This window comes from Notechis scutatus, chromosome 1 (genome assembly GCF_049901735.1).
Source record: "Notechis scutatus isolate UNSWTSFEM ecotype Mainland chromosome 1, rNotScu1.2, whole genome shotgun sequence".
NCBI lineage: Eukaryota > Metazoa > Chordata > Lepidosauria > Squamata > Elapidae > Notechis > Notechis scutatus.
The window spans coordinates 46,260,779-46,288,762 of NC_142009.1; the positions used below are offsets into that span (position 1 = coordinate 46,260,779).

The following is a 27,984-nucleotide window of genomic DNA, read 5'->3' on the forward strand; positions in this document are numbered from 1 at the left end:
AGAACGGAATTATGAGTGCTAAATTTTCTCAAATATTTTCTCTAATACAGTGTATCTTCTATTGCAACTCTCTTCCCACGTGTTAAATTTCATCTTCGTCCTTCCTTAAGAATTAAAAGCCAAGTGTAAATCAACCATAAGGAAGTATTTTGCACGTAAGACTAAAAATTGGGAGATTATGCATTTGAATATTGTTGAGGAAAAAAAGAATAAATAACATCTGCAGAATGGCAAAAATATCACAAGCAAATTTCAGTCTGGAACTTTGGGATGAAGAACAAAAGAAAATCAGATTTTGCAGCTGAATTCTTCATTCTAATGAATAATAATTATAAACTAGGGAGAGGTGATGCTCAGAACACACCATTATTATGTTTCTTGGCTCATCAGTGGAAAAATAAACAGAAGACAGCTCTTCAATTCATGTCCCAGTTATGTGCTCATCCTAACAATAAAGGTCTGCCAAGAACATTCTCTACTTTACAACTCTCTTGTGTGTAACCACAGTTTGGTTCTTCCACCCTCACATCACAGGGAAATGGAAAACAATAGCACCCCAAAGACACCCTGCCATGTAATTCAGCACCACTATAAATGCATGAATGCTAACAGGATGGTGGGAAAATACAACAGCTTCATAAGAAAGGGAGATGATCCCATATATAAGACAACCTTCACAAAGGTAAATAAAGATAGGAAAATGTGGCTCATCATATTGCTTGTGAATCTAAAACAGGGCTCCCCAAACTTGGCAACTTTAAGGCTTCTGGACTTCAACTCCACAAGTCCACAAGTCTTAAAGTTGCCAAGTTTGGAGACTTCTGATCTAAGAGGAGTGTATCTTAAACACATCTTTATATTCTTTATATGAAGAGGTCTTGTCTATTGATACTGTGCATAACCCTGGCTCTGCAGGGGGGATAGGGAAAGGACAATAGCATATTATAGTTTAAAGGGTCTCCCCACCCCCTCCTCAATAAACAACTCCTGCTTTAGAACTTTGTGTATTGTGTGAATGCAGCCTATTGTGCTGCACCCAATAAACCAGAGTGAAACAAATAATGAATTAGAATCATGTGGGAATCTGCCAAGAGAAGCCCATTCCATGAACATCTCTCTGTTTTTTGCTCACTCGGAAGCTAAGGCTCATGAAGTCATGTACAAGAAAGTTTTCACATATCCATACCATACTTAACAGTATGAGTGTATGAAGGTTTCGCAAAGGCTGAGGACCCTAAGGGTTTTGTCAGAAGACCTGCATGACAAATATAAGTGTTTTGAATGCACAAAAATAGGTTTTTTGTGCCAATTGAATTACATAAAAGTTTAATTAAGTTATATGAAATTATGTTATATTAATAGGTCTGTATTTAGACCCTTGGAAGTAAATTGCCGTGAACTTGGTGAAAATTTTGAATTGGCTCTGCAGAAGATTTTGTTGTTAGTGTTGATGCTATTTTTTAATGTCTGTGAGATCCTTTCCAGAAGTAATTGTTATTTAATATGGATCTAAATTCCTTCTGCATTGGAAGGAATATTTAGCTCAGTCTTGGCTCTAGAAAATGTGAACATTTAGGAAAGATGGGGAGTTTTTGTTTTTGTATCAAGGGCAGCATTCCCTTAGTCAAGTATACACCTCAGTCAGTTGGGCAGAAGCCAGCCATGGGCAAGCCTGAGGACAATAGTGGACAGCACCAATCCCCCTTTCTCCCTTTCATTCTGCCCCTCCCCCTCTTCTTTTTTCTGCCTGCTCATTTTCCTTGCCAGAATTGTAAATTAATCAGTTTAGGAGGGATTTGGAAAACATAGTGAGAAATTTGAAATTTGTTTCTGAAGCTGAGCTGGGCCATTTGAGCTTTTCCAATTTATGCATACTCCCTATACAGAAGCATAATTTGATATGTGAACTCAGTTCCACTCCTGCCACTTGTATTAGTTTCTGAACACACAAATAATCAAATTTCTTTTGTTTGTAATAGCAACATTCACCACTTAAGATTGTTTACTGATCACTGAAACAAGTTAGTAGCTCAAGTCTTTGGCATCCTTTTTTGCCTTTCTCCTAGGAATATATTCCTAGGCAACAGAATATAACTGAAATATTTTCATAACTATAACAAGATGGTACTGAGGGAGGGATTGTAGTACCCTTTTAGTATGTGTTCAGATTTATGTAAAATAAAGTTTATGTAACTAGAATCTCCTCACAATATTTAATCATCTAGCACAGTGGTAGTCAACCTGGTCCCTACCACCCACTAGTGGGCGTTCCAGCTTTCATGGTGGGCGGTAGGGGTTTTGTCCACTACTTTATAAATCACCATTACTGTGGAACCGGTGGGCAGTTAAAGAAAATTTTACTACTAACAGAGATACAAAAGTGGGAGGTAGGTATAAAAAGGTTGACTACCCCTGATCTAGCATATAAAATTTATGTAAAAGCCAATAATTTGGAACCAGCAATAACAAGACAATCATACAAACAAATTCTTTCATTTCCTGCAGGTTTCCTTTGTTTTCTTTGTGCTGTTCTAAGCAAGCAAGCACTGTTCTTTTAATCAAATTTAAGATGGCCTAAAATGGTAGGACTTGAGGGAGGGACAGATGATAAAGTACATTTGACTTGAATCTGGAGACTAGGAACAAATCTTACCCCCAGGGAAAGAAAAACAAGCCAGGCTATAACATTTCTATCTAAATGGGCTACGTACAATAAATCTCACTTGGGGGTAGCTGCTTCCTATATAGAAGAGAGCATCTTGTGCATTGCTTCAAACAGAGAAATGTACTTGGTGATCTTATTTTGTTGAAACTAAGGAGAAAGAGGAGAATAACTGATGTCATGATGAGTGAGTTGCTAAAAAGAGAACATGTGTTTGTACTATTAAATGAGAACTTAATCCTAATTAGTATGTGGAAGTAGGAATGTTAATGGAAGCTCTATAGAATCATAATTGATCCCAGAAACAGTGAGACCCAATATTCCAAAACAATTTTCATGCCTCATTTCCTGTAGTGATATTTTTGTTATAAAAGAAGAGATAAGGAAGAGTGATAAACAAAGAGGATAAAATGAGTAAAGTGAGACCAAACAATCCTCTGTTTAGTGTTTAATGGAGTCAGGATTCTAAATATGAAAGTTAGATGAAGAATATCTATAAGATTTAAGAAAAATATTTTAGTACAGAGACAATCCACCCCATTCGTGGACAAATTTGTGACAGTGAAAGGCTGTATAGGTTAAGTCAGATAAAGTCATTCTCAAATTCAAGATTTGACTCCTTAAATCTATGCAATTTTCCTAGCAGTGTTACTGATATCACTTGCCATTATCTTATTCTGGAATATTTTTTATTTCCAGGTTAGCTTTAGAAAACTTTAGTATTTCTAGACAGTTTCCCACTCAAGTACTTAACAAGAGTTTATTATTTAGCGTATAATGGGACATGACAGAAGACAAATAAACATATACACTGTTCATGTCATTATCAGTTAAACTTCTATTGGGGTATGGCAGTGGCCTCATAACTGGATGTCCAATTCAGCTATCCAGGCAATCATCTCCGGTGTTGCTTCACTTAACAAGAGTGATCCTGTTTAATTTTTGAGAAACATAGAATCATATGGCTGGAAGGGACCCTGGAAATCTTCAAGTCCAAACCCAAGCCAAGGCAGAAGATTTTCTGGAATGCTGAAGCAGAAATTCTTATAATATGCCAGATAAATGATTGTCCAATCTTTCCCACAACTCTGGGATTTCTGATTAATGCCTCTTCAATCCCTCATCTAGGTCACTTATGAAGACATTGAAAAGCACTGGACTAAGACACAACTTTGAAATACCCCAATGCATGCTTCCCTCCACATATGACAATGCTGAAAAAGCACTATGCAATCTAAAACTATCTCTATCTATTGGACCAGACAGAATATGTGCCTACTTCTTTAAAAAGCTATCCACTGCCATAGCAGAACCTCTAAGCATAATCTTTGAAAAATCTTTCAGGACCAGCTCCTTGCCTAACCTATGGTCACAAGCCATGGTCATCTCCATCTTCAAAAAGGGAGACCCCAGCCTAGTTGAAAATTACAGACCAATCTCTTATGCTGCGTCACCTGTAAAGTCATGGAATCAATTATTAACCAATCCATTATCCTCCACTTAGAGACAAACAACCTACTCTCTAATAAACAATTTGGTTTCAGAAAAAAAAACTATCCTGTAATCTGCAACTCTTACACTGCAAAAACATATGGACTACACAACTCAATCAGGGTAAAGCAATAGATGCAATCTACATAGACTTCTGTAAAGGCTTTGATTCAGTGGTACACAACAAACTACTCCTAAAACTAAAATCTTATGGTATCTCTGGACACCCGCATAACTGGATAGAAGCATTCCTGTCAAACAGACAACAAAAGGTCAAAATTGGGAGTGTCCTTTCAAATTCTGTACCTGTCAATAGTGGTGTCCCCCAAGGCAGTGTTCTAGGACCAACTCTCTTCATACTCTACATAAATGACCTCTGTGATCATATTAAGAGCAACTGTGTTCTCTTCACTGTTCAATACCACAGACAATACTGCTACCCTTCAAAAAGATCTTGTATCAGAATGGTCAAACAAATGGCAACTTCAAATCTCAACAAATAAATGCTCTGTCTTACATATTGGCAAAAAAAATCAGAAAATAAAATACAAACTGAATAATCAAGACCCTGTTGATGATCCAAGCTCTGTAAAGGACCTTGGAATACTCATCTCTAATGATCTAAGTGCTAGAGCCCACTGTAACTACATAGCCAAAAAGGCATTAAGAGTTGTTAACCTAATCCTACGTAGCTTTTTCTCCGGTAATATCACACTACTAACTAGAGCATACAAAACATTTGCTAGACCAATACTCAAATACAGCTCATCAGTCTGGAACCCACATTACGTATCTGATATTAGCACAGTTGAGAAAGTCCAGAAATATTTCACAAGAAGAGTTCTCCACTCCTCTACTCATTGTGGAATACCTTATGCCACCAGACTTGAAATTCTAGACCTAGAAAACCTTGAATTATGCTGTCTTCAGTCTGATCTAAGTATGGTATATAAAAACATACATTGCAATGACTTATCTGTCAATGAATACTTCAGCTTCAACCATAACAACACAAGAGCACACAATAGATACAAACTCAAGGTTAACCGCACCAAACTTGATTGCAGGAAATATGACTTCAGCAACAGAGTGGTCAATGTCTGGAATGCTCTACCTGACTCTGTGGTTTCTTCCCCAAACCCCAAACACTTTAACCTTAGACTGTCTACTATTGACCTCACCACTTTCCTGAGAGGTCTGTAGGGGGCGTGCATAAGTGTACCAATGTGCCTACCGTCACTGTCCTATTGTTTCTTTTATTTTCTTATATGTAACCATTTCATGTATTCATAACTATGTATATACTTATACCTATTATCTTGTAAGCAACTGACAAATCAAAATAAATAAATAATAAAAAAATAAAAAACATATGTAGTGTACGAAGACCATACACTGAGTATGGTTTTTAAGCTAACTGAAAATCTATCTGGTGGTGGTCCTGTCTATCCCATATTGTTCTATCTAACCAAGAAGCAAACTTTAGTCTACTTTATTAAATGCCTTACTGAAATCTAAGTATACGATATCCACAGCATTTCCTTGATCCATTAATTTAGTCACTTTATCAAAGAAGGCAATAATATTTGTTTGGCATGACCTGCTTTCAATAAACCAATCTAACTTCTAACAATCACTTTGTTGATTTTCAGGTGCTCAGAAATCCACTGTTTGATTATCTTTTCCAGGGTTTCCCAGGTATTGGTGTCTAGCTCATTGGTCTGTAGTGTACTAGATCCCCTTTTTGAAGATTAGAACCACAATCAACTCTTTTTCATTCCTCTGACATGCTCCAGGTCCTCTGAAGCCTAGATCAGAAACTGAGACCATCTAAGTATTACCATCTACTGAAGCTAGACTCAACTCACTTGGTGATGCATGCTAATACCATGCCAAATCCCTAATTGTTCTGGAAATACTTTCCTACCATCTATGTGTATAGTGTGTAGATGCATAAAACTCATCCATGTGAAGGAGGATTTGGCTCAGTGAAGGAAGATAACAGGGTTTCTTGTGGTATGTAGAGTAACAGGATCTCTGAGAAACTCTGAGCAAATCCCAAACGAAGACAAATAAAACCATAAAATCATATTAAAACCAAATTGATTAAACCAATAAAATATCATGGAAAAAGTTTATATGGAATCCAGAATCCCCAAATTATTTTTTTAATATGTAAAAGGCTAAATTTTTTCATGATTGTCAACTGTCATGAGATTTTGGTACTCCCTTCTGAAATCATGTGGAATGTTGGACAAGAATGGCAAAATATTGAGATTTGACAATTCAGTAAGACCTGTAATACTGTCACATCATATTCAATAACTTTTCAGATCTCCTAGTTAAGAATCATTAGTCTAGAGGATTTTTTATGTGCTCCCCTAGACCTAGATTATTCATCTAAATAAGCTCATTAGGATTCTTTAAACTGGAGATTTAAGAGAGTCATCTTAGGACCTTAAGTATCCAAAGGCCAGGTACTGCAAATTATTGAGTTATTGTCATTTCACTGGACAGTCCCTCTGAACCAGCACAGCCAAATTTATCACATTATCTCACTGCTATCAAAACTAGTCCTATAACAGAAATACAGTTTTAAATCTCTGATTCCATCTTTCAAATCTCCCCCTGCCTTCATATTTACCTCCACTGCCACTTTCCACCTTACTTTTCCTCTCTATTGCAACTGATTGAATAAAATCCCTAAGTCAATCCACTCTGAAATTTAAGTCATAAATGTTTGAAATACCATAATGTGTTTCTTGATTTTGCACGCATATATAAAACCTGAAATTGCATATGTGGGTGATTATGTTGACTTCCTAGGTACCTTCTTAAGAGTAACCAGCACTTATATAATTGAAGTTGCCATGCATGAGAATTGCTTTAACTATAACCCACTGAGATAAATTGGCCTTTTTAAAAATTAGAACTGGTGGATTGGCATTTTGACACAATGCAACATTAATGTTGAGCATGAGTAACTGATACAAGGAACATAAAGTTAATTGTTACCTCCTATAGCTTTATTTGTGCTAAATAAGGCAAAAGTAATTGTTTCCTATAGTAACTCATTTTTGCCTTCTCTCCTTCAATTACTGTAATTATGCAATATGCTAAAAATCAATGGACAAAGAAAATTATAATCTCCCATGGTAGAATCATAGTATGGTACTATCTGTTATGTTGTAGAGATATCTAACAGGTTTAATTACCAAGATCAAAGATTCTAAACCTTGTCTTGAAAGAAAAACTATGGCTTGATTTTAAAGATATCAACTGAAAGGATATCAACTTTTCTCCCTGCACCCAAAAGAGCTTTGTTTCCCAAGCATTTTAAGGCTATTGACCTTTACTTATGCAAGGGTAAAGCCTTGTATTATTGGATGTATTGGTTGACAAGCATTGAGATATGTATCCATGCATAACTTAGTTGGATTTTGAATTCCCAGTCACCATTTGAATTATTGTTCTTTTTTAGCAGATGAAATACAAGAGATGGAGGATATTTAAAATGTTTGAACTCTGAAATACAACAATGAGAATTCTGTTTAATAAAGATTAAAAACTTTGGGCAGCAACAAGTGGACTTGTTCACTTGTTTCACTTCTCTGAAATCTTGCATTTCTATAGTACATTATATTCTACAATGTAGTCTATACAATTAAATAAACTCTATTAAAAGAACAAAGACCACTAATTTAAACCAGTGTTTCTCAAACTTGGCAGCTTTAAGTTTTGTGAACTTCAACTCACAAAATTCCCTAGCCAGCCACTGAGACACTGATCTAGAGGCTGGGACTTATCCTGGTTCTCTGGAATAGAGAAACATGTACCTTCTTACATGCTAAGAGCTTAAAGTAGCAAAACTAGGAGAAAGAGTACATAGGGCCATTGAACTTTATGACTTTACTTGTTTCCTCTTTATGTTATGTTAAAAATTAAAGTTTGGCTGGAAACTTTAGAAGAGCCCCGGGGGGCTGCATTTTAAAGAGGCCAAGAGCCATCCTAATCTGACTATTAATTAAATGAGTCATAATACTTTAGCATATAAACAAAAAAACTATCTCCAGTGAACCTGCAGTGGTACAAGTTTAACATTTTAGCAAGTGATGGGGAGATTAACCAGAATATGCAAAATGTTAGACAAAAAGAAGAGAAAGTGATAATGAAATTTAGGTTACATTACCAGTACCCATCAAATATTTTGAATTAGAACTTTGCTACACCCAGATAGCATGACAATTCCCTGTTATTCTAAAAGTCATGGAAACATAGAATATGTGGCTTGGAAGAGATCAAGAAGATAATTTAATCCAATATTTTTCAAACTTGGCAACTTTTAGCTGTGTGGACTTCAGTTCTCAGAATTCCCTAACCAGCTGACAGTCCAACTCTTTGCTAAGTACAGAAATCCACAAGAAAGCCATCCAGCCTCTGTTTAAACAGCTTTTATAATTGTTTTTTTTTCTTTGATGTCCAACTGAAACCTACTTCTTGGTAGTTTAAACTCATTGTTTCTTCAACAACAGTAGTTAATTTTGCCACGCCTTTTATATGTCAGTCCTTCAACAGTCTAAAATGTCTAGAGAGGACTTAGCTGTGATATTCTACTGAATTCCTGAAGTTGTATATTTCTCCAGCATCTGCTGGAGAAAAAATACATCTGGTAACTTCATATAGTAGAAGAGTAGTATGACATGTGTATATTCATGTATTCAATTATTACCGATGATAAATTCCAAAATTAACTTCAGTTCTTTATTCACAGAAATCTTTCAATCCTTGCCAAAACTACTACTATAAAGAAACATTATTTTCTCAAGACTGACTGAAAGTTATTCAAACTTAGGCCAAGGAAGGTGAAAAACTAACGATCTGATTAGTGTATGAGAATAGTTATATTTCTGGTCTCAGAACAGAATGACTCAATCTTTATATCCTAAAACATTTATTCAGTCTTCTTAAATCTCTTTTTAATACATTATATAGTGTGAATATTATTGTCTTTCAGCTATGTGAGAAAATACATTTCTGACAAGGTTTTCATATTACAAGGAAATAATTTTGAAAACTTACGTGTTCATTCTAGCTGTTAATTGAGGTTTCATAGTAGCTAGTAGATATTTGAGAATTGTACTTTCTTTTAAAACTGTTTATATTAAATATGCTATTCTCTTTTGAAATTGACTGCATAAGTCATAAGGAAGACTGCCATTCTGGAAAACAGGTAAGAAATATTTTAAATGTACTAAGTACTGTATCATATATAATGTAATGCACAAGGGTATAACATTATATATTATACAAAATATGATTTCATGTGCATTAGAGAATGAGATGGTTGATTTGCTAATACATATCAGATTTGCTCAAATATGCACAAGAGAGAGGAGGGAGGGAGGGAGGGAGAAGGAGAGAGAGAGAGAGAGAGAGAGAGAGAGTTTTCAAAGCAGTTTTCAAAGATAAAATCAAACAAGACATAATTCTCTCAAGCAAGATTGGTTGTTTAAAAAGCTAATGTTACCCTGAGCTTCTTTCTTTCTCAATAACGTAAGTAAACTAAAATTTGTTGTCTGAATAACTTCCATTGTTTTGAAATTGTCTATCATTTGTGGTTTACCACTAATTGAAGCATTTTAGAATGGTTTTAACACCCTATTGCAATTTCCATATTTACCCCAAAGAAAGATGATGTGCCATTAAATCCCCTCCTCCCCAAAAGAAAGAGTGGGAAGGAAAAAATATAAAAAAATTAAAACCCAATTATAAATCAACCCAATCATACCAAGTTTGCCCAGCTTGTCAATGTAGGATTTCTGGTTCCAACTGCAACTTCTTCTAAAGATTTCTTCTCTTTCAGAAATTGCATGCAATGGGCACACTTGTATATCTATATTTATATATGAAGTTGGGTATATATACCAGCAAATTCCAAATATAGCAAGTCCAGGACAAAAACCATATTTTTTACAGTGGTCATTTATGCATCACAAATTCTGCGATCTAGAAAAATCCTTTTCAACTGTGTTATAGCAGCTGTATCCCAAGACATTGTGCCTGAATAGTACACATCACAGAGCACTGATGTTATATCTGACCCTGTTCTTAAACCCTGGTGACATGGTTGATTTTCCCCTGTTCCCAGAATGAGATAAAGCTTTAAACAAGCAACAGAATAATCCCAGCACATGATGTCTATGGAGATTCTCAGTCATCCAGGTTATGATTGAAGAAGCTTCTTGGTTGAAAAGCGAAACATCTTCAAGCGAAACATCTTCAGGAAACTGCAGTTGCTTTTTGAAAAAGTACCTTTGGGATTCAGCAAGTGATACTCTTAGCAGTGTAACTCTCATTGCTTTGGGGATGGGGAAATCTTTGGGAGAAGTTGCTCAGAAGCAAATATACTTTTGTTGCCCACAATTCCTATGGTTCTTGGCTTTGTGGATCAATGGAACAGCAGAAGGCTGAAAAATACTATGGCCAATGGAATATGCCCACTTTTTAAAAGACATTTTAAAAAGTGTTTAGTGCAGCAATCTCTCAAAGGGAAGAACCATTGTTTAGTAAGAGAAGGGATGTTTGAATAATCAATCATTCAACGACTTGAATTTTTTTTTCATTTTTATGGCTGTCCTTTTCTTTGTTTCTTTCTTAGCTATATAATTAGCTATTCTAAGAATCTGTTAACACATTAAAAGCACCTCCTTAACATTTAATCATAAAACAGACATATATGCATTAGCTGAATTAAGTGGGAAGGCAAATGTTGCATGACAAAGCTATGAGAGATAGTTTCGTATAATAGCATGGAACAAGAACCATTCACATCTGAATCATAACGTTAAATAATATTTACTTTATTTTTATTTGAATCTTGAGTGTATCAGGGCATATTATTATCATAGTCTAGAAGCAAAGGAAGCTTAGCTGTACCTTTGTCTGTTTATTATTCTTAGAAAGGTTATGCCCCACCTTTCATCATCATTATAGTAGCACATAGTAATATTAATCTGTACATACATTTAAATGCATTAATATGCACTCAAGCCTCCATTGTCCAGAAATCTCAGTCTTCTTTATGATGAAGCAGATTAGAACTAGTTGAATTGTCTTCTTTTCTGCAATTTGAAAGGAATTGTGAGTTAAAACAGAGTTAGTTGATAGGAAGAAAAGTAAGCCAGTCACCTGTGGTTGTTTTTTCTTTAGGCAAAGGATAGACGGAGCAATGCTTGAGATAAGAGGCATAGACTTCCAATGACTGTACAGTTGCCCTAATTAATAGTAGAGACTTGGGAGTGTTTTGCTTCCATTCTCTAATCTCAGAGCAACTCAAAAATATTTTCTCAAAGCTTAGAGAGTAATCACACATGTATACACTGAAGTACAGACCAAATCACTACATTCTTGACTCTCAATGTACCTTACAAATTTAGCTGTGCAAAATTGTGCAAGCAAATCTTTTTGATTAAATTCAGAATAGTTCTTTTGGTTGAATTTCAAAAGCCAAGCACTGACTGGGTTTCTTTCAGTACACTTCAATTACCATGACCAGATCAAACTCGAGTTTTCTCATGTAATACTCATTCAGTGTTAAATCCTATTTATTTCCTATTTGAAAACTGGAATGTGTGGAGAATGATTTAATTATGGCCAAGAACCAAAATGTTATTTTCTATATTCCTTTTCAGAACATCCCAGGTTGATAGAGTGAGAGCAGAAGGTCAGTAATACCTATCTCTTATACTAAGTGTCCCAGTCTGGCAAGTTTGCTTTTAAATAGCCATTATTTCTAATTATTTGAATGGTGGTATGGCTAATTTGAACCTGAGACAAAGGTATAAACAGTATTTAAAGCAATTGAAGTTGGTTTTTTGTTTGTTGAAAATAACTAGCTGGAAAGCCTGTTCTTGTACAAACTCCTGAACATATCCAAGAGGCAGATTTAATATTTTTATGAATTTTTCAGATTTATCTTCTTATTTCTGTTTATATTAAAATATCTAACAAAAAGATACTACTCCTGAAATAATTCTGCTAAGAGAAAAGTTTAAACTATTACAATAAGTAGAAAACAAAGCAATTGAAATTCCCAAGTGCCTGTCTGGATTTCAATCTTGCATTAAATTAGAAGCATCTGAATAATTTAAGTTAAAGTGCTCAATTATTAACCCAAATCTTCTACTCTACATATATTCCTAACATATGTCATCCACATGTGTCACATTTTTTTTAATCAAATGGGTGATGTTTGAGGTTTGGGGGAAGCATCATTGTACATTGGAAAGCAGCCATTTCTTTACAAGTTCTTCTTACGTGACTTTTGTTTTTATCTGATTTGTTTTAACTTGGGACAAAAGAATGAACAGAAATCTTAAAATCAACTTGATTGCCACCAGAACATTGTTTTATGAAAAGTGGCTGAAGCATGCATTGCTAAACCACATGAAAAACAGAAAGGAGAAGTTAATGAGCTTTTGTATTAGCTGGTTAGATAAAATCACAATCCATCCTTCCACAATTTGGCACTGGGGTAAGAGTTTAATGAGCCAGGTCTGTATGTGGAAGAAATAGTGGAATTTTTCACGTTGCTTCTTTGCTTGCAACATTTCTAATCAGGAAAACATTTCAGCTCTTCATGAATCAGTAGTTACATGCAGAGGTTATTGTCCAAGAAAGCCATGTAGGACTCATAGTAGGAAGGCCAGTATAATTGTTGGCTTAGAGTGGAATGGCTATGTTAAAGGCAAATTCCATTCAGGGATCATTAGAATTGTGATTGAAAACTGGCAATTGCAACATGCTTTTTTCCCCCATTTCCATATTGTGACTTTTTTTTCTTTTTTCATGCTGAATTAATTTTGATGGGGCCCTCCATGGGTTGCCCTTTTATTGCTTCAAGTGCCCCAGTGATTGCTTTGATCCAGAAAAGTGTGGTACAATAAAAAGACAGGCACAGAGAAAATATAAGTAAAGTTAATTATCTTAAAAAATGTTAAATGATATCATTTCCTAAAATGATCAATGGATAAGAATTGGATAATAAAAAAAATACCTTTTTTATATCTATCCACTACTCATTGTGTTGATTACATATAGTCCTCAACTTATGACCACAACTGAGCCCAAAATTTATGCTGTTAAGTAAGAAATTTGTTAAGTGAGTTTTGCCCCGTTTTACAACTTATCTTGCCACAATTGTTAAGTGAATCACTGCAGCTGTTAAATTAGTAACATAGTTGTAAAGTGAATCTGGTTTCCCGTGTGTCAGTTTGCTTAGTTTGGGGGTCGGGGTGTGTGGCAGCTGGTGATGCAGCCGTGATCTGGTTTCTGGACTGTGGTTGCCTTTTGTCTATGGGATGGGTTTGGGTTTGAGTCTGGTGCCACACACCCCTACCCCCAAACTAAGCAAACTGACACACGCCATGAACATGAAGATCCAGCTAGAAAACCAAGGAGTTTATGAAATACCATGCAACAATTGCCCAGCCACATACATTGGACAAACCAACAGGAGAATAAATGCATGCAACACAGAACACAAGAACGCAGTCAGAAAAGAAGAAAATACTTCCTCCCTTTTCCAGCACCTTAAAGCCACAGAACATGAAATTAATTTTGAGGGAACCAAATTAATTTCCAATACTGAACACTTCAACAAGGGAAGCCATCAAAATAGAGAAATACCCCCATAACATGAATAAATGGGACGATACCTCCCGCCTACCAGACATCTGGAAACTAGCCCTTATCAACAAACGAGTCCCAGCCACGAAAACCAACACCGGACCCAAAACAACACACGATGCCACCACCAATCTCCTTCGCCAGACTTAAACCTAAACCCAACCCATAGACAAAAGGCAACCACTGTCCAGAAACCAGACCACGGCTGCATCACCAGCTGCCACACCCCAACCCCCAAACTAAGCAAACTGACACACGCCATGAACATATAGCCAGACCTCAAACTCGGAGCTAAACCAAAACCCAGAACATTACATCACAGCCATCCGCTCAGGATATCACATTACAGAACTCAGGAGGTTACACCACAAAACCTCAGGATGTTACAACACAACCAACGACCCAGGAGATTACAGCACAAGACCCAGGATGTCAAAACAATAGAACTCAGAAGGTAATCACACAGCCCATTACCCAGGTCATTTACAACACAGGAGGCTGATAGACACACAGCCAATACTTCAGCCACACATGTTCTTACGAAAAAACCAGCCAATCTGCAAACATCAATTCCATCAACCAATCAAGAAATGACAACACAGCCAACCTCCCCACCAGTATTTATAGAGACGGCAGCTCCGATCACGCTTTGCTCACTCAAGCACAAAGCCGAAAGCACCAGCCTGAAGATGGCGAGTGGGTTGAAACGTCACCAAGATACTCTCAATCTTACACAGGAAAAGACCCGAACATGCCAAGACCTGCACACACACACACACACACACTATACATACATATGTAGTTTAGTTTACTTTATTGTCATTGCACCTTGTACAATGAAATCAAACACCATATTCAGTGCACATCATGACTATGAAAATAAACACAAACACACATCCTTCACACTCCACCGAAAACCCTCAACACTGCACCATACAGTAGAAATCAAAAGAGCTACTGCCCTGGGATAGAAGCTGTTTTTCAGCCTATTTGTGCTTGTTTTTATTATTCTGTACCGTCTGCCAGATGGTAATAGTTCAAAAAAAGGGTGAGAATATATATATATATATATATTGACAGCCAACGGCTTCCACAAAAGCAAAATCACCAACTTGATCCACAAAACACACTGAGACATAATAGAGACCCAGAAGATGAACAGACCCATGGAACAGCTGTCCTGCCCTACATAAGAGGCACTACAGACAAAATTAGTAAGATACTATACAGACACCACATCAAGACTGCCTTCAAAACAGACAGAAAAATAGCAGCCATCCTCAGAAACCCCAAAGACAAAATTGACCTGGAAAACCAAGGCATATACGAAGTCCTGTGCATCATGCCCGGCCACATACATTGGACAGACCAATAGAAGAATAAGCACCCGCCTGGATGAACACAAAAATGCAGTCAAAAAGCTGGAACACACTTCCTCACTAGTCCAACACATGGAAGCCACAGGTCATAGCATCAACTTTAATGGCACCAAAACCCTAGCCACTATAGAAAATTCCAGCCACAGAATCATCAGAGAAGCCATAGAGATTGAAAAAAGACCAGAAAGCATGAACAGAAGAGATGATTCCACCAGGCTGTCAATCATTTGGAAGCCTGCACTCACAAACAAAAAATCTCCACACCACAAGCCAGGCAAACACCTGGGCACAAACAGATCCCCCTGATACCTCCAGCTCAAACACATCCCAACCAGGCACCCAGATGAAACCCAGCTTCCTAACTAATGATAGCCGTCCATTTACCCGAAGCCAAGCTGCACTAAAGACCTCCAATAAAGTAACACAATGCTGCCAGCCAATCAAGATACAAAAGAGCCAAAAAACACACAGAAGATATTAGAGACACCAATCAAGCAGAACACAGCAAACTCCGAGACCAATAAACACAGACCAAGACTCCCAACCAATCAGGATGAAGAAAAAACCATTCTGGCACAGCAATAGGCTGCCCCAAATTTAAATCTGAAACCACTGTAAAGTCTGACTCACAGACGGACACAATACAGAAGCCTGATGATGGCAGATGAGATTCTGCTGAAACGTTGCTACAACTTTAAAAGCACAACTATAATGACGTGGGAAAATACCCGAACAAAGCTGAAGGCCACACACACACACACACACACACACACACACACACCTGTATATATACATACATACATATACATATACATGTACATGTACATATACATATATATATATACATACATATTATACAAACATATACACTTATACTCTTATACACCTATACACTCATATACATATACATACAAACATACATACACACACACACACACACACACATATATATAAATTTTCACTTTATTTTGGAATTCATAATTTCAAAAGATTTGTCGTTGATTACCAGGGAGTGCTGTTCAAAGTATTACCTTTACACAAATCGTACCAAGCTGATGTTATGTATTTGGCTGATGTTATGTATTTATGTAAAATTTTGTAAAATGAAAATATAATTTTAATTATTATAAATGATAATTTATTATTATTTTAATTAAAATAATTCATTAACAATTGGAATGGAAAGAGTGAAAAAGAGTTGAATTCCTATTTTCTTCTAACCAGTTTTTTGGTTCTGTTTTTCCCCTTTTCTTTATTAAAGATATTTGTGCCTGGTGGAATATATTTCTTCTAGCAATTTGTTTATAAGACTTAACATCCAGTTAAAACTTTATGAGTAGAAGCTTCCTTCTTTAGTATTTGGTACACTGGAACCAAATAATTTCATAAACAGTTTTTTTTTAAAATGTTCATAATTCTTCAGAGGTTTCTCTGTATGTACTGTACATAATGGTAAAAAAAAAAAGCCAAAACATGCTATTTATATTATATATGTGATTATGTATATATTGATATACATTTATAATTTATTGATACTATCTATACCTAGAATGATCTCCCTTAAGAGACTGACTTATTTAAGGAAGATGACTAAAAACTTAAATAAATAAAATTATTTCAAAATAGGGGGCATGGGATCCTTAATGGAGCTATTATAATTATATAGCATATTATTCCATATGTATTATATTATATATGTAATTCACAATACACCAAACATTTCTACTCCAGTTGTCATCTTGCTTATTTTTCCAGCATGTTTGCTTGTAATCCCATTCTAGCAACTTGATAATTTCCTAATGACTTGGAAATTCCCTCATCTTTTGCGGCAAATTGATTCAAAAATATTTCCTTGGGGGAAAAATATGTACCAAGCTTAGGAATAGAATAGAATAACAGAGTTGGAAGGGACCTTGGAGGTCATCTAGTCCAACCCCCTGCTCAAGCAGGAGAGTCTATTCCAAATATTAGCCTCCAATGGCCAGCATCATCAGGGAACTTCAATCCCAAAGACATGTATAAACAGCAGTGGAGATAGGTCCAACTGCTCGCCAACACTTTCTGGAAGCAATGGAAGCAAGAATACCTGTCTATTCTACAAGATTGTCGTAAATGGAAGACCAAAGAACTGAATCTTGAAGAAGGAGACCTTGTCTTGTTAAGAGACAAGGATGCACATCAGAACTTGTGGCCCATGGGACGTGTACCAAGTACTACCCAGCTCCTATGGACTAGTCTGCCAGGTTGAAGTCCAGATCGTGAAGCCACAAGAGTCCGCCAAGAAGCTCTATACCAGACCGGTCACTGATCTAGTGTTGCTGAGAAAGACTGAACTTGAAGATTGAACCTCAAGCTTTGCATGCTTTGTGTCTACCTCATGGTTACATTGTTTGATGCTAAGTTACTGTTCACTTGTTTACTTTAGTTAGTAGTTAGCTGGTAGTGGAATTTACAATTCCAGGTGGGGAGTGTGCTGGCTGGAGTGGATATTTAGTTTAGGAATAAGAGCTGCCCCCTTAAAGGAATGCTTCATGGGAAATGTAGTTAATGCTTCATAGGAAATGTAGTTTATATCATGTGGTCATATCTGTACTCCTGATTGGCCACTGGGTTAATCTCTGGTTGAGCTGGGGGAGTTCTATGCATTCCTGCATGGATTCCAGCATGGAGCAGGATATTTCTTTTGCTCTTGCATGATGGGCTAAAACCAACAGAGCATTATTTAAAGAAACAATTGACTGCTTTTCTTTTTTCATATTATAGACCAAACTCAAGAGTTAAGAATCTAGCCAAATATCATGGGCTATCACTATAGTGCTAGAAGCTATTTGAATGCCAGCCAACCATCATGCATTTCAGTTCACAGTTTATTCATTAAGCTTCAGTCTTCAAGTGGGGTGGGGGGGACCTTGGAAGCCGACACAGGGGTGCCACATAGAAGTCACGTCTAAAAGAATTTGTGCTCTGACACTTCATCTGAACACTCAACTTGCAAGCAGTTATCAATGCTCCTGGCTTCAAGACCTAAAAAGGTGTTTGCTTTTGCAAGTGACGTCTTTTCACAGTTGTTTTTCTTCTGCCATTTGATAATTCTCACTTAAAGACCAATCTTTTCTATATGGGTGTGCTTCATATGTGAACATTCCTGTAAGCTGTTTCTCTCCATTGCATTCACCATTTATTTCTCAAGTAAAACTTACTAGTGGTCAAAGAATAATTATCAAAGACAAAGATACTAGTTACCAACTCTATCTTTTTTCTATCTTTACCCTCATTTCCTTGGAAATTTTCATGTATGAAAAAAGCATTTGGGACTTATTCCATAATGTATAAAGCAGATGAGTAGTCACATTCACTCCCATGGCCTTACTCCAAGGAAAGTGTTTTGAAGGCTGTGATTATGGTGTGAAATATGATATCATACCATAAAAAAAGAAAAAGAAAATCCAGACACCAGAAAGGAAAGACAAAACAACCACACATTCTCTTACAATCATTTATACAGATCTTGGGTTGAAGGAGGGAATTCTTTTTATAGTGGTTGCCATCAACTCAGCTTTACTTCCAAGTCAATAAAAGTGCGATTGAAGCTGACTTCGCAATGACAATCCACAAGTCAAAGTTGGGGTGGGGGGGGAGGAAGTGGTTTCAAATCTTGCAAAGAGTTCATTGTATGCATAACTCAGCGCATACGAGATTGTGGTTTATCTGTGCTGTGTAATTATTAGGAAAGTCTTTGAAGATTTTTTAAAAGTATATGTGTATGTCTTCATGTATGCAATTATATATCAGTATGTGTTGGTTTGGCATTAAAAGAATGACACAGAGGACTGTGCAAGAGTCTGTGGTATTTTGGAGCTCACATGGAGAAGAGACTATTGTAAACATCTAACGAACATCTGATCTTACAACTTTTCCAGCCCAATTTCCAAGCCAAATTGGTCTGGTAAAAGATACTAACTTTGGGATGATAGTTATGGTTGTATAATTCCAGATATATTTGCCAAAGCTTGACAGTTTTGACATCTGTTTGAAGAGTTAATGAGAGCTTAGCAAGAGTTTCATTCAATCATTTGCTTAGCTTTTAAAAGTTGGTTCCATGTAGCCAGGTCATGAAATGTTGATGCCTGTGAGCAGTGTTGTTAGTAAAGCACTCAATTTTTTCACTTCTCCAAAATGCAAATAATGCTCCTTTGAACATGTACCATTCCAAATTCATTCTTGTTGGCAAGTTAGTGATTGGGTTCGCACACCAAGCTTGTGGTTTGTTTGGGTTTTGGCTTGTTGTGTTATAAGAACCTAGCCATTGTGGTTTGTGAACTGTAATTGATGGCTTAGAAGCATCCAAGAATTAATAACCAAAGCATTGGCAACAAAAGTAGTCTGGGAATACAGCAAGATTAGAAACTGATAGCAAGACATTATTTCCAATACTGATGGTGTAGAATTTAGAGCTAAAGAACACTGTAGCCACAAAGATTCCACCAATTCCCTAGCTGCCAGCATTAATTCCAACATAAAAATTACCCCTGAGCAGCAGTTCTATTTCCAAGGAAGCCCTCTGTCCTGAGAAAATCAGTTTCTCTAGTGTTCACTGGTCTATCTGACTTTTCCTGGGACTTTTCCTTGGCCCTGCTTGGGACAAAGGTTCCAATTTTAAGTTTCCCGAGCCTTCACATACTTTGTAGTATATCCTAATGAGAAGTTCTCCAGCAGAGCATAATTTATGGAGGAAAACAAATAGGCATGTGCCAATCTCTACATGGTATCTTTCATGCTTGAGTGTGGTTAGGGCAGGTTTGCACAATTTATGACTGAGCAAGCTGATTGCAGCCCAGTAACCAGGTACTGTGGTTCTCCAGGAGATCAACAATCTTCCTTTTATTTCTGCCAGCTGGAACAGCAAAAGAAGGAAAGCAGTCAAAGTCTTGGCTGACTGGTGCATGCGACTGCTAAATCTATACTCAGCTTCATCAGTCACATGTCAGGCAGGTCTGTTTAAAGATGCTAAAAGAATATTTACAGCTTGCTCCATTTTATTTAACCATGGATTTTTAGTAAGGTACAGTTCCAGACACAAGGCCTCTAAAGCATTCTGATGGAATTGCCGATTGTCCTTTGCTTAATAACATTTGCACCAATGTGCACACCTTGCTTCTTGGTTTCTTTTACTTTGATTGTCATTCCTCTTCTGGGCATCTTCATGTGGCTGTACAAAGTAATCAAGATAGAGAGATTTTCCTTTGTGCGATGTATAATTCAGACTAATTCAGGCTATTTCATTCATTTCTTCCAGGCTTATACTGTAAATAGTGTCTTCAAACTGTCAAGATCTAAATGCATTGGGCTACAGCTCCCATAAAAAGACTTATCTGGTGATTCTGGAATAGTATTCCACCATATTGAAGAGAATTGGACTGAAGAAGACTGATCTATTTGCACATGAACTTAGTTGAACTGCCTATGCTCTGGACTCCTGAATACTTTTCTTAAGCACATGCTTTCGATACTCTTAAAGGCTTCACATTTCAAATGAAAATATTTGGTCACATTGATTAACTGTGAGGTCCAAGTTAAGACCATCAAGTATAAAGGGCCTTTTAAAAATGTGAAAGTGTATCCTTGTGTGGGTCTGCTCTTGATAGAGTCCAGATGGAAACGTGACTCTTAAGGTCAGGTTAGTTGTGACCTAGGCTTGTCTTTTGAGAGACCCTTTTCCAACCATCAACACCATACATCTCACACTAGACGGCCATCACCCCAAAGAAGGAGTTGAATTCTCAATCTTTCTCTCTCTCTCTAGGAAATAACATTGAAGATATACTTCCTTGCTGTGTTTTTCTCTGAGACTCAAAATGGTAGTGGTTTTTCATGAGTTCCATTCCCTTTGCAGGAAATGGACTCTCCTTTTTCATTTTAAGTGCTCCCACTCCTGCTATTTATTGATTGATTTTTGTTTTACTTGACTTGACAGGAGGAGGCTGTCAGACTTGCACAACCTAGAAAGGGCTACAGACACTTGCTTGTACTTGTCACTTGTCAGGGAGAGAGAAAAAAAAGAGAGAAAGAGGCTATATTTAGTTTGAATAAGAACAAATGCCTTTCAACTAGCTGGTGTCTACTTTAAATAAAACACAGATTAGTACACACATTCATAGCTTAGACCCGTGTTGGCAAACCTATGCCATGCGTGCTGGAAATGACACGCAGAGCCTTTTCCTCCGGAACATGAGAGGTCGCCTGAAAGAGCCCCACTGTGCATGCCAAGAACCACCGTCTGACAGCTGATTGCCGGGTATCTGGCGCGTATGCACAGGGGGCGGAGGGGGGTACGCAGGAGATGTGTGCGCATGTGCAGGGATGTGCTGTGCATGAAGGGATTGCGTGCACATGCACAGATGCATGGTGTGCAAGAGGGGAATCGTGCACTGCACATCTGCGCATGCACACACAGTCCCCCTTGTGCACAGCGCATCCCTGCACGTGCATGCGCATCTCCCGCACACTCCTCTCTGCCCCCTGTGCATGCACGCCAGATAGGTTATTCTCAGAGCACAATAGAATATCTGCTTAACAAGGCCTGGATGGACTCAACAAATTTGTAGAATTTTTACCTAGTTTCCAGTTTTCCCTTTTTAAGGAAGATTGTTGAGAAGGTTGCTGACTTACAGCTTTACAGAGTCCTGGAAGAAGCTCTCTGGAGATTCTGTTAGTCAGTATTCAGGCCTGGTCATAGTAGTGAAACAGCATAGGTCACCCTTATTGTTGAGCTTTGGTAGATTTGGGATGGGGGTACTATATCCATCTATTCCCTCCTTAATATCCCCGCAGCATTTAATACCATAGAATACGGGTGTCAAACTCACCGTGTTGCCATCACGTGATGTATTGCAATGTTTTTTCCCTTCGTGGAGCTGGGGTTGGTGTGGCCTGCACGTGATGTATCCGGCCCCTAGACTGCCAGTTTGATACCCCTGCCATAGAACATTCTGGAATAGCTCAGGGGACTGGGATGCACCATACTATGGTAGTTTTTTCTCTAGATCCAAGGCCAGTTGATGTTGTGGATTAGATCCTGGCAAGACTGAGTATCTGTGGATTCTAAAGCCTCCTGGATCTGGATATTTTCCATCTTTAACTTTGTTTGTGGGTGCACTTTCCCAATCAGAGTGGATGCATAATTTGGGGGATATTCAAACCTCCTGTTCAAAATGCAGGTGGCATCTAAAGGATAACCTTTGCACATTTTTAAAAACATGTATCAGTTGGAACTATTTCAAAATTAGGAGGTCCTGTTCAGAGTAATTCATAATTTAGTCACCTCCCTATTGAATTACTGTGATGTGCTCTGGATGGGGCTATCCTTGAAGAACATTCGGAGCCTGCAGCTAATCCAGAATGTAGTAGTGTGGGTAACTTTTGGTGTTTTTCCTTATCCCTAAATAACATTATTACTCTGTGAGCTACACTGGCTTCCATTGGTTTTCTGAATGTGATTTACCTGTAAAGCCATACACGACAGGCCACCAGATTATTTGTGAGACTGTCTTCTTGCTTGTTCCATCAGATCTAGCTAGGGGGGCTTGTTCAGTGCCCCTTCCATTAAAAGATTTCATCATTTTATATCCAGGAGCCATCTTGGCAGTGGAACAGCAATCTTCTGGAGATCTGGAGGACCCCAGTCCTGATATTTTTTCATAGAGCCTGGCTGTTCCTTCAGGCATTTGGGCTAGAAGATTAAGGTAAGCTCTTCCAAAGAATGCTGTTTTCTTATGCATTGCGGTTGTTGCTTGTGGCTTGGATATTGGGTTTATATTGTTTAATGCTTATTTTTAATCCTGTATGATGATTACAGCCACTTGTGTGAGATGGGCAATGATATCGTAATTTAAATAAATAAATAATGAAATAATGCACAAGAATACTGTTGTAAAAAATTGAGAGTAGCCACGTACTGTAAAACCTGTAGAGTAGTGCAATTGCTTTCTGCACTGCAGAAGTATAAGGTTAGCATAAGGTTAGCAATTCAAATTATGGATTGATGGGCTTCACTTAAATTATAATCCTTAGAAATATTTTCAGTTATGTTGAGCCTTCGAAATATCCTAGGCCACTGATGCCAATAGCCAAGTGAGAGAGAAAAAACCATATTACCATTGAGAAGTACAGGAAAAGGAGACCTTATCAAATAAATATTCAGACCCAGGCAGAATCTGAAAAAGGACCTTTGAATGTAGGAATAATGTGGAATTCACACTTGATTGTGAGCCTCCCACCAAGGTGAATTTAGACTGTGGATATAACAGACACAATGCAATCCCAATATTTTAAACAAAAGGCAGAAGATTTCCTGAGCTTTCTGATGGAGTATCAGATAAGACTTGCATTCTGTGTTTTATTTGGTGAAGTTGTAACATCCTGTCTTGAGTCTGTGCAAGCTAGCTCAATGGAATTAAGTAATTTCAAAACAAAGGTGGGGGGGGAATCAATGTTTATTTTAAGAGGTAGTTTTAGCTCTAATTCTGTCTTTGTGTTTTTCTTTCAGGCTTTGAAAATAATGAAAAATGCACAATCTCTGCATGTAATTGCTGAATTAAGAAAAACTGTGGAGCAAATCCCATAAATTAGTATGACCTAAGGCCTTCATACAGTATTCTGTGATGCAGGAACTGGAAAAGATTTTTGACTGCAATGTATTTTTATACATTTTTATCCTGCTTTTCTAATGTATCTACATCAGTCAGGGAAGCTTCCAACATTTGAAAATATTATAAAAATATAACTGTTTATATTTTATAACTGGTGTTGAAGTGCCTAGAAACTGTAAGAGTTTAGATGGGAGAAGACTGCCTTAAATTGAACATTAATAAGCCAGAATTGCTGTTTGTACTTTGCGGCTCTTGTGCCATAAAGGTTGTTCCTTGTCAGGGAAATTGTATCTGTGAATTGGTTTTTCTGGAATCGTGGCTTCTGCACGATTCTATATGTAAAACTGGTGGCAAGTGGAGGGAGATTCAACCTGGAACTAAGGAGGAATTTCCTGACAATGAAAACAATTAATCAATGGACCAGCTTTTCTCCTGGAGTTGTGGGTACTACATTACTGGAAGTTTTCAAGAAAATCTTCAAGATCTCTTCCAGCCCTATGATTCTAAGTTGTTCAGTTCCTAAAGTCGTTCTGTTTCTCATTTGCATATTTCATATTTCAGCCTCACCAGATGCTTCAATACATGCTGAATAAATGTCTCAAATTTTGTTTCCAAGGCTCAAATGACTAAGGGACATCATGTGACTCCTGAGTCATTTTTTTTTCCAGCTAAGGGTACATTTTATTTTGCCAGATATTTCCACTGTTTGTGCAAGTCTATTTCGTACAAGAGCTGTGGCCATCTGCTTGTCTGAGAGCAGGGGGAGAAAGGAAGTTTTCAGGTTTCATTTTCCTCTTCACACTGTGCTTTTTAAGTTTCCAAAACAGTTCCTAAGTACTAAACATATGCTTGCTGTGCTTATTTCTGGCAAACAGCACTGAGAGTGGGCAAGGAGTGGTTTGTTGATGTGTAATAAAATGTATCTCAAGGGTCTTCAAAGAGGAGCTTAATGAATTTTGTGTAACTTGGGTTGGGTAAAACATTTCTCCAGGTGCCCCCCTCCCCCGGCCTTACTTTAGGTTTGTAAAAATAATGGCTCAACCGCACAATTTTGTGTGAGGGTTCATGAAGTATGGAATGTACTTATCTAGCCTCGTATTAAATAAGATTTATTATACATGTCCACCCATAATAAGATCAAATGAACATAGCAAGGTCTGTTTAACCAAATAAAATAAATAATCCAACCATCTGCACATTTCAAGCAAACTGAACTAGAAATCAAGCAGTGAATTCAAGCCATATGCATCGCTACAGTAGGCTTTTGTGAATTCTCAAACCTGAAGAATTGGAGATCAGTGATTTATTAACATAGTCTTCCTCAACCACATGTTCACCAGATGTGATGAACTGTAACTCCGAGAATAATTCCAACTATTATGCTAGCTAAGACTTGTAAGAGTTGAAGTCCAAAACATTTGAAGAACCCCATGTTTGGGGTGCTTGAAATAGTAGCATGGACAGTAAACAGAATAACACATTTGAAAGGGATCTTGGAGGTCTTCTAGTCCAACCCCCCTGCTTAAGAAGGAAACTCTATGCCATTTGGTTGTGCTCCAGAGTTGGAGCATTCACAACTTCTGGAGGCAAGTTGTTCCACTGATTAATTGTTCTAATAGTCAGGAAATTTCTCCTTAGTGTTAGGTTGGTTCTCTCCTTGATTAGTTTCCATCCATTGCTTCTTGTCCTGCCTTCAGGTGCTGTGGAGAGTAGGTTGACCCCTTTTCTTTGTGGCAGGGTCTTAGATATTGGAACACTGCTATCATGTCATCCCTAATTCTTCTTTTCATCAAACTAGACATATTCAGCAACCGTTCTTCATATGTTTTAGCCTCTGGTCCCTTAAACATCTTTGTTCCTCTTTTCTGCACTTTTTCTCAATAACTTTTTAATATCATGGCAACCAAAACTGGATGCAATATTTCAAGTGTGTGGTGTTACCAAGGCATTATAAAGTGGTGCTAACTTTTCATGTGATTTTGAATCTACCCTCCTGTTAATGCAGTCCACAACTGCATTCATAGTTCATAGACTTGAAGCTCTACTACCTCTCCAACTTGAAGCCAGGTCCACATAGCTGAAGTTTCAACTTTCAGAAGAATGAGGAATCTTGAACTTACAACAACTGATTGTTAAGTAGCACTGTTATACTGAGCTATGCTTTGCTTTACCTATGGCTAATAAAAACAGCGACACAGAACCATCTCTTACAGGTGATATGTAGCCCCTGAGTCTTTTTGAAGAGTTTTGCTGACAAACATTCAGGAGCAAACCACTGAATTATGGCTGGCACAATGTGGTGGATAACCAAGCAGAACTGGAATATGGAATCTCCAGAAAGAAACCTAGGCCTATTGGATGTGGGGTGGAAAAAAACAACCAGACACCAATGTGTAAGTGGCAAAAGCTGAATCTGTTTATGTCTTTTTACTACTAACTTGTGTTGTCAGGATTTTTGTGGTCAGATATGCCAATTCTATTTAATCTACCTATTAAAGTGGAGAAAAGTAGCTCCTTTAACACACAAAGACAGGCCAATTTTTCCAACCATTTTTGTTCCACTTATACCATGTTGTTAGTGTCCCTTTCAGCCACCTAAAAAAAATTCCTGACTAAGCTAAATTTTCCAAACCACATTTGCTGGCTTCTTACCTCATTCTGAGGCCCAAACCAAAGAAACCACAATATGACTTAAAGTCATTTGTACTTGAGGCTTTCATCAGATCAAGCAGATCAGTACAAATGAAACTGGGATATTTTCTAAAATTTATTTATTTATTGAATTTATATTGTCACCTATTCACCTATGGCTACTCAAGGCGGCTTACAGAATATAAAACCACATTTAAAACAATAAAAACTAACAAAAAGAATCAAATAAATTAATATAGTACAATAGCCTAACTTAGATTTGAATAGAAACTTCTGAGCAATGTACCTCTTGTTATAATCTTTATATGAAAAAATGGGAAACTCTCAAATAGAAGATGACAAATGTTCAGACAACCCATGAATGGACATATGGTATATGGAGCACAACCAAATGGCCACGGGCCCATTTCCTCCCAACCTTATTTGGTATGTTATATTTATTTACTTACTTATTTACTTTTCCACTTGGATTTATATGGCACTCCAATCCAGCAGGATTCTAAGCAGTTTACTTGCACAAACAGGTTTCAGTAATTACCACATGAAAATGAGCTACTGTTGTTTGAAAGTCAAATCATATTCCCATGTTTATACATCAACAATATACTGTGAATTGTAAATCATAATGCCTTCCCCACACCAATACTGTACCAAAGCAAAAATTGTGTAAGAGAACAATGGCATTTGCAGAGAGATAAACACATTAAAAGGGTGGGGCTTTGATAACAGAATAACAAGTGCCATCTTTTTGTCCCCTTCTCCCCAGGGCCATCCATGCAGGAGTCTAAAAATTGAACATAGAAATGGATCCACTGCAGAATTTTCTTGCAGTTCTTTCTGGATTCTATATAATTGGCAAACTCATCAAGCTATGTACTCTCCCCACCACCACTCTGAGACTTCTCAACACTCAGGCAAAACTGTCAAATATTATTTTCAGCACCCCTTTTGCCTTTCATTCTGGCCCTTTCATGCAAACATGGATTATTTTTCCTGGGTCTGAAATTGGTTCAAGCTATGCTGCTTCTGCCTGGTCCCTGGAGAACACAATAAGCACAAATGCCACAAGACATTCAACAGAACTTCTGGCTTTATTCATATTTTCCTTTTTGTGCATCCCCTCCCCATTTTCCTTAATTTAAAACTATGTTTTCCAAAGGAAATGTAAAAAAAATGTGTCTACCTTACAAAGGAAAAAGTGTTATGCAAGCAGACCAGATATATGTTTTTTTTAAAAGCAAGGCTGATTGCTACTTTTATGAAGCATGAGATGGCCCTTATTTTGAAAAGGATAATTCAGAGGAAGGGAAAGTTGATATGTATCATAAGTTAATAATACAGCCTGTTTCCCCAAACCACCACATTCTCTCTTAAATCCTTCATATTGATTCGTATCAAATTCTATCCAAAAATTATTTATGCCTATATTCCACAGAAGGGCTTAGAATTGGATTTTGGCGTTATT

The 27,984-nt window shown here is 37.3% G+C and overlaps 3 long non-coding RNA genes across 3 annotated transcripts in view; 2 read left to right on the top strand and 1 right to left on the bottom strand.

The window, feature by feature from the left end:
* The first annotated feature begins 630 nt into the window (after positions 1-630).
* LOC148132777 (uncharacterized) lies at positions 631-27,331 on the top strand. Its single transcript, XR_015749202.1, has 3 exons — positions 631-682; positions 22,850-22,961; positions 23,765-27,331. It is a non-coding gene; the product is annotated as an uncharacterized LOC148132777 (long non-coding RNA).
* Positions 8,809-21,283, top strand: LOC148132778 (uncharacterized). Its single transcript, XR_015749203.1, has 3 exons — positions 8,809-9,383; positions 11,845-11,876; positions 20,516-21,283. It is a non-coding gene; the product is annotated as an uncharacterized LOC148132778 (long non-coding RNA).
* The window catches only part of LOC148132779 (uncharacterized), a 154,909-nt gene continuing 138,127 nt past the window's right edge, over positions 11,203-27,984 (bottom strand). Inside the window, exons 2-3 of the long non-coding RNA XR_015749197.1 lie at positions 20,370-20,428; positions 11,203-11,274 (exon numbers count right to left, since the gene is read on the bottom strand). This is a non-coding gene — a long non-coding RNA (uncharacterized LOC148132779). The remainder of the gene's footprint in view (positions 11,275-20,369; positions 20,429-27,984) is intronic.